The sequence below is a fragment of the Arachis hypogaea genome, chromosome 6, assembly GCF_003086295.3.
Source record: "Arachis hypogaea cultivar Tifrunner chromosome 6, arahy.Tifrunner.gnm2.J5K5, whole genome shotgun sequence".
Taxonomy (NCBI): Eukaryota; Viridiplantae; Streptophyta; class Magnoliopsida; order Fabales; family Fabaceae; genus Arachis; species Arachis hypogaea.
The window spans coordinates 16,666,136-16,672,542 of NC_092041.1; the positions used below are offsets into that span (position 1 = coordinate 16,666,136).

The 6,407-nt window shown below is 28.2% G+C and overlaps 1 long non-coding RNA gene across 1 annotated transcript; it reads left to right on the forward strand.

Moving 5' to 3' along the window:
* Positions 1-993: 993 nt before the first annotated feature.
* Positions 994-4,750, forward strand: LOC140173336 (uncharacterized). The gene is made up of 2 exons (XR_011861954.1): positions 994-1,352; positions 4,350-4,750. It is a non-coding gene; the product is annotated as an uncharacterized lncRNA (long non-coding RNA).
* The last annotated feature ends 1,657 nt before the right edge of the window (positions 4,751-6,407 follow it).

The following is a 6,407-nucleotide window of genomic DNA, read 5'->3' on the forward strand; positions in this document are numbered from 1 at the left end:
ATTTGATGAAAATTTTATGAGGGCTGTTAGGAAGTTAATGAATTATTTGTATAATATGTACAATGGGCTATATAAGTTATAAAATGAATATCTTTCATAATATTCAGAATAACCATCCGATTCGGATCTAGAGCTCTAATACAATGTCATGATACCATTCATCCCAAAAGCTTACACCGATAGAAAAAGGTAACACTAATGATTATATCTCTAATACTCTCTAAATACGCATTGTACAAATATTCTATTGGCTCCCCGTACTTTTTCAAATTTTATACAAGAAATAAAGTAATGTTTGAGATTTTTTTTATTATTTCTCAAAATTTAACTACGGAAGAATGCAAAGGGCCAGCAACTTTTGTGATTTAGAACCATCAAATAGCCATCAATGATGTTTTTAATGGTGTAAAATTTCATCTAACGGTACGAAATAATTCACTTTTTTTTTTGTTGGTTACATAGTGACTAATTTAATAAAGTTGCTGACCTTCTAGACTTTCTTTAACCACTAGATCTAAAGTTAAGCTAAGGTTATATAAGTTTTTCTTCATTGTTGAGATTTTATAATAGAGTTTAGTTTTAATGCATTGACATTATAAAATATTTTATACAGACGTATAATTATATCTATTTTTTTGGATGAGCATTGTAGTACAGTACACGTATAAACTTACTTTATTTTGACAGTATCAAAATCAAATTCTTGTCAATGAGTAATAGCTCAAATGACATAGTCTCCCCATACTCAATTAAGAGGTTGCGGGTTCGAGTTTCATATCTTTGGTAAAAAAAAAAATCAAATTCTTTATAATAAAATAAAAAAATATTTTGATAAATAAAGGGGATATAGAAACCCTAAGATGGAAAGGATCCCCGGGGCCCGGAGTAGCTACTTTATCTGTATAAGTATAAACATGTTGTTCAGAAATTATTTATAGTAGAGATAGGGATAGCCATATATAGGTGGGTTAGGGTTAAGAGACAAGTGGTCATTATTATTATTATTATGTATCCTTTTTAGGTTTGCTAAGACTAATAACAGCATTTCAAGTTTTGAATTTCTCTTCTCATCATCTTGCTTTGTATATATTACTCATCACCACTCTATTCTTTTTCTCTGCATACATACAAATTAAAGAACGAAGAAGCGAATGAATAAGGTTGTTGCTGTCCACAAAGGAAGAAGTGAAGCTGTCAGCATGATCTAATACCTTGCTTAATTAATTAATTGCTTTAATTTGTTTAGCTAATGAAATTAATTAAGTGGTAATTAACAAGCGACTAGATCATGCTGTGACAGCCTCACTCTTTCCTATTTGGGGACCTAATTCCATTCCTTTTCGATCTTCCAGGTTTTTAATTACTTCCTTCTCTCTTAACTATCTTCTTTTGATTAATTTAATTTGCTTATTAGGGTTCCTAACACATGTTCGTACTTTCGATGCTTCTTCGTTCTTCCTTCTCTATCCAACAATATATATAGCAACAACAGTAATATGAAGCAGTAATCAAATTAAAGTTAAAAGTAGAGCTCTCTATCTTCAGTATTGAATGCTTGATTTTGTTCTTTAAAATACTAGTACTACTGTTTTTTTTTTTTTTAGTAAAGATAGGAAATTCAAATCCGCAACCTCTCTTAATTGAGTATGGAGAGACTATGCCAGTTGAGCTATTACTCATTTACAATACTAGTACTACTGTTACTTTATCATATCTGTCTTCTTTTCATTATTAAAAATATGATAATGCTAAAAAAATAAAAAAATAAGTCAAAATTTATTTTTATTTAGTATTTATTAACTATTATAATAATTAATAAATATTAAATAAGATAAATTTTAACTATTTTGACTAATTTTTTGTATTATTAAATATTTCGTAAAAATATTTGTTATCAAGATAGTGTGCAATAAAATGATATATACTCTTTTAAGTGTGTATTTTTCAATGTAATTAATTTAACAAATATGTTACGTGTAGTTATATACATAAAAACTTAGCTACTAAATCAGTTATATATATATTTAGTAGTAAATTTTTAGTGTGTATGTAATATTCTTTTTAATTTAAAACATATTGAATATCAATATCAATAAGATGCAATGTATGTAATGTTTACGGTCTAATTGCTTTTCCTTTTTGGAATGATAAACTCTGTCTTTATTATTATATTTGAAACTATAGATTGTTCATATATATATATATAACAGAAATGTTTGAAAAATAATAAAAAACAATCTAAATTAGTCCAAAGTTATTTTATTTTATATTTATTAATTATATTTAAAATAATTATATAATATTATATATAATAAGTATGTAATTTTAAATATATAAAATTATAAATATTAAATTAAATAAAATAACTTTAAATTATTATTTCTTTAATATTATTATTATTTTCCTAACATTGATGTATTATTGGTAAAGCAGCGATGATAATAATAATAATAATAATAATAATAATAATAATAATAATAATAATAATAATAATAATAATAATAATAATAATAATTTATTAACCAGTGTCCTAATAATGATATTTATTAGGTGAAAACTCATGCAGTCGACTTCACGTGAAGTTGAGACTTGAGAGCCGTTAAATAATTTGACTGATTTGACTAAATTTTCATCCAATGGCTCTCAGGTATCAACTTCATGAAGTGGATTTTACCTGAGTTTTTACCTATTTATTAAGATTTAATAATATAGATTGTTGTAGATTTCACCATGCTAGTGCTTTACTTTTAGGGTTGCAAGTTATTATTACCCAAGCACCGTAAAATGAAGTAGCAAAAGTTTCTTCCGAAAAGGTGCCCCTTCATTCGTTGAATCAAATCATTTTTAAGATGTAGTACCAACAATAACATTTTTTAAAAACGATCAATGGATTCATTTGATAACAATTATTAATTTTTATTGAAACATTTGAAAATGATTGTTTTTCTCAAGTTCCAATCAAGATTTTACAATTTAACTAAAGTTTAAGTTTTTGGTAAATGATTTTATGATATGATAATAAAATATTTATGACTAAAAATTAAAGATCTAGAGTTAGATTAGAAAAAAAATTGAACTTGAGCTCATCATAAAAGTGATTTGAGTAATATAATCAATATAATCTCTTAAGAGTAGTTAAAACATTCTTAATTTTAAATAATCACAACTCACCTCAATCATTCGTACGTGTTTTCCCCAAATTGAACTTTTGGTGGTTCACATTTATTTTATTAGGCATGGGGAATTAATTACTATATATAAAAATTATATCTTATTCGTGAAAAGCAAAAAAAAAAAAAAAAAAAAAAAAAAAAAAGAAAGTTAGGTCCATTTCCGTGAGGCTTCGTTATAAGATGTATATTGTGTTTTCTATATACAACTTTATGTAGCGCCCAATGAGAATAAAAAGAAACAAAAATGATTATGCATACATGTCTATGTCATCATTTAAAAAATAAATGGAACTCCAGTAGTGACTGGATATCGATGACTTAAACTAAATAAATTTCTCTTTTAAAAACTAAAAGAAATAGTATTTCTTTTTTTTTTTCATTATTATTTTTTCAGAAGTTAGCAACAAATTTGCTTATTCAGTTGCTGAATCTAGTGATTAGATGAAGCCGTTGAATTTAAAATTGCTTCATAAAATTTATTTCTATGAATTTAAAAAAAAAATGAAAAACACTTTTAGAGTATGTTTGATTGCCAGTAAAAATGAATTGAAATTTTTCCTTGATGCATGACCATTCATTTCATTAAAAACAATGTTATCAATTAAAGTTTTTGAAAAAAAAATTTATAATATAGTATCAAAATTTTTATATTAAAAGGTCAAGAGTTTAATATTTTTTTTAAAAAAGAAAAAATAATATAAGGAAAAGAAAAAGAAGAAAGAAGATTTATGTAAAAATTCAAGCAAATTCAAAAAAAAATTTGTTCAAAGAAGTGTGATAAAAATATAATTATTTATATATTTTTTTATCAACTTAAACTTTTGAAATAATTAGTGTTTATGCATTAATCCACAATTTAGCTAGACTCAAAATGAATAAACTCCAATCAACAGGTATAGCCGAATCGATACCTATCCAACCTCATAAAGATTGGATACAGCGACATGAGTTCGGCACTTACTTATCTAAATAATTAACAAACTCTTACTATATCTCTCCTATAGAAAGAAGATTTCAATAATTTCCCTAACAAAAAGAACAATTATCTACCATTAAAGGTAAAACTACTTTAAAAGGTTGTTATCATCAACTTTATTATAAATGCACCGTTCGAACCCAATCTATGAAAAATCTGCCTAAAATCTTTACTAACTTAAATATCGAAGTTTCTTGCAGGTACCACTCTCACCTCCTCACAAATAACTCGGACGTCGACACTTCAAAAGGAGTTTAGACCTCGGGTTCAGGATAAAATCCATTCATTTGAAGTAACCCTTAGAAGAACTAGAATCATGATATTTTCATCCTTTATCAAAAGTAAAATAAAATAAAAATATTGAATAGTATAGCATTGTTACCCTAATGAAGGCAACAGTTTGGGAACTTTTTCCATGGAATATTGTGTTTTCCACTTTGTGTGATACCGTTAATTGAGATGACTCTGCGTGTGCATCTATTGGTTCCATTTTGCCAACAGACCAAAGAGATGGAAACAACACAAAAGAAACAGAATGTCAAAATCATATAACAAACTTTATCACAACAACAATAATATTACCAAGTTTGGTTTCCTTTCACCTTCCTTTTCTTTTCTTATTTCTATAATATAAGCTCTTCGTTTTCTGGATCAGACATGTTTATACCCCTTACGGTTTTCTTTTAATAATTGGAAGCAATAGACACTAGTCATGTATTTTTTGTTATACCAAGAATAAGGATTTCATGTAACTCGTTTAAAACAAAGATAATAACGTAACGATGAAAACTCAGGTGAAGTCGACTTCACGTGAATTTAATATCTGAGAGTCGTTAGATGAAAATTTAGTCAAATCAGTCAGATCATCTAACGGCTTTCAGGTACCAACTTCACATGAAGTCGACTGCACCTGAGTTTCCACCTAATGTAATGGTGAAAACTTAGTGAAGTCGACTTCATGTGAATTTGATATCTGAGAGCCGTTAGATGAAAATTTAGTCAAATCTGTCAGATCATCTAACGGCTTTCAGGTACCAACTTCACGTGAAGTCGACTGCACCTGAATTTTCACCTAATGTAATGGTGAAAACTCTTCATGTGAATTTGATATATGAGATGAGAACCGTTAGATGAAAATTTAGTCAAATCAATCAGATTATCTAACGGCTTCCAGATACTAACTTCACGTGAAGTGGACTGCACCTGAGTTTCCACCTAATGTAATGGTGAAAACTCAGGTGAAGTCGACTTCATGTGAATTTGATATCTGAGAGCCGTTAGATGAAAATTTAGTCAAATCAATCAGATCATCTAACGGCTCTCAGATATCAACTTCACGATTGCACCTAATTTTCCACCTTTTGCCCTTCCCAACATGACTATTATATGGTTGGATTAATAATTTGTTTTGTGTTGAATTGATAGGAAGCCATGCAGTATAGAATGGTCCCCCATAAGCTTAGTGGTTGTTACTTTCACTTTGGTTGATGTATACTCTAAGAGAGGAACTTAGAACTACTCAAAGCCTTTTCATGAATCGGTGGAGAGCATCATAATAATATTCAAATTGTCTTACTTTGGACCACTGCCATATGTCCTCTTCGGATACCACTATAATTAATTATTTTCTTCATTTTTAATATTACTCAATAACTCTCTAATCAGCTTTTTGGTTCCAATTTAATTATAAAGAGACATGCTTTTAGTTTAACCCTTTGAGTTCACATCTCACTCTATTTATATCCCTTTGCTCTACAACTCTTCACCTCGCATGCCTAATCATAATTCATCAAAATATCACTCTCTCTCTTTCTTTCTTTCTTTCTTTCTCTAATCTTCCTACCTCCCTCTCTTTCATACATAACATGTTCTTGCCCAATATTTATAATTTATATTCCTATGTCAATATATAATTCATCGTGCACCAATAACAGTTGAAGCTGCCAGCATGATCTAAATTTTTCTTGTATTAAGTCAAGGAAAGATCGGATCATGTGACAGCTTCACCTGTATATGGGATCACGAAAGAAATGTATGTGTATGATCATTTTCTGGTTTACAGCAGTGTGCTTCTGCATCTGATTTACATACATGTACATCAGAAAATGTATCACTTTCCTTCTCATATATATATATAGGAAAAGTATGAGGAGCCAATGGAATATTTATACAATACGTACAATGGAGGTTTATGGAGTATTAGAGATATAATCATTAATATTACCTTTTCTCATTAGTTGAAGCTTTTGGAATGAGTG